Source organism: Triticum dicoccoides, chromosome 7B (genome assembly GCF_002162155.2).
Source record: "Triticum dicoccoides isolate Atlit2015 ecotype Zavitan chromosome 7B, WEW_v2.0, whole genome shotgun sequence".
Taxonomy (NCBI): domain Eukaryota; kingdom Viridiplantae; phylum Streptophyta; class Magnoliopsida; order Poales; family Poaceae; genus Triticum; species Triticum dicoccoides.
The window spans coordinates 142970030-142972043 of record NC_041393.1 but is presented as its reverse complement, the minus strand read 5'-3'; positions in this window follow the sequence as shown (position 1 = coordinate 142972043).

Below are 2014 nucleotides of genomic sequence, written 5' to 3'. Positions count from 1 at the left end.
ATGCGCAACGCGGAGCACTGACGCTCGAATATGGCCGGGAAAACAAGGAAACCGACATGTGGGGCACACCTGTCGGGACGACGTAGCGTAGAGTAGTCCAATGGAGGAGCTGGCCCACGACCTCCTCGCCACCGGCAACCATTCATGTGGGTCATGGCGGCCAGCAACGTGGTGCAGCACCACCACCGCCTCTGAACACGGCGATCGCGATGAGCGACACGGTCATCGTCGCTGGACACGGTCGGTTTCAGTGTGTTGAGGGTGGCATTAGCGCTGTGGCACGACCAGCATATCAACACCCGACTCGTCGAGGATGCACAGGGCACCGAAGTGCGCGTGCCGCGACGCGTCCGCGTAGTGGTGTAGCGCGGCCAACTGCATCCCCAGGACCTGATACCATGCCGGGTCATCTTGCTTTTTCAATGACATGTGGGGATCGCATGTGAGCAAAGGGCATATCCAATGTTGCCGCGACCGTAGCTGAATACCCTAGCACACCAAAAACCCTCGTCCCTCGTGTCGTCGCACGGTGCGTTCCTAGTCGGCGCCTACAGCTCGCATTCATGTCGTCCGTCCGTATGTCGTCGTTAAGAGGCTTGGTGCCCGAGGAACCAACTCCGACGACGTAATGACGCACCCGGACGCGTGGCCTCACCGAAATGCGCTACTTAAAGCGGCAATGCCCAGTTAACCTCCACACCATAGTGCATCATCCGCCATGACCGCGAGCGTGAACGCTCTGTGAGAGAGCTTCTCTTCGGGGACGAAGCTCGAGGTCGCCGCCCTTGCTCAAGTCGCCGCTTGCGATGCAATAGCGGCATAGACGGACGCGGACGCGACAGCACAAGCGGTAGCCACGCTGGCGGCCAACGACGAGAGCACCGTCAGCCACACGTCCTACTTGCCGCCGTCCAACGTCCAGCACCACCGAGGTCGAGGACTCCTCCAAGGATGAGTAGGGCATGGGAGGCGACACGGCATGGTGTGCCAACTAGCGGGTCCATATCCCGTGTTCTACTCTTCCTCACCAGAGACCGCACCTTCACTTCACGAGTCTTTGAACCCTGCCCCCGTACATAGAGATCGCAGATGGAGGATGTCAGTCGCCGCTGTAGAATACGTTTAGGGTCGGGTTTCTTTTATTTTTCTATCCTATAAAAGTTTGAAATGTAATGAAAATCTGGCGTGAATCTCGGCCGGTGTATATGAACTTTCACAATAATATAGTATATTGTAGGAGTACTAGCAAGATGCCTATGCGTTGCATGGAACATCAAGATCTTGTGGGAGAAAAGGATGAACGAGGGAAGGCCTTATCTACAAATGTGGAGATGAGTGCGGGTAAATTGTCATAGTTTCCTTCCTATCCTTTAGATATAGATCGGACGGCCTATATTGCAGGATGACAGGCACACCATCATCACCAACTTTGCTTTTATTGAACCGAGACAACGCTAACATGTGAAGTAAATAAACACATAGGGTCTACATACACAATTTATCTTAGGCACTCCAATAGTACGTCCACTACACATTCATGCATTTCACATCTTTCTACATCTACGAGAACCTACGAAAGGGTTAACGTAAATTGCCTCTCTCTGTCCTCCCTAATTTTCATGGTGGTGGGCCCCTCCATCCCCCAATCTACAATCAACAGCTCACATGTTTCACATTACGTTAATTACGTAACTCGGATTACATAGGTGTAGCATTACTCATCCTAAAAAACCCAACTAAGCCAACCTCCCAGCATATCATGCGGGAAAAGACCCGGCCGCGCCATTCTAGTCGGAATTACCGGTTACTAGTAGTAGTATCGATGGATCGCGCGAAGCACCAAGTTTTCTTTTGAGGGGCGAAGCACCTAGTTTAAAAGGAAATAAGGCGGTACAGTCACATCACCCTGTCGCGGTCGCATTGCACCCCACACACATTCGGTCCTGCACACGACTCACGCAAAGGGAACGCACTTCGGCTTGCCTCTTCACTGACACGTGGGACTGCACTTGGA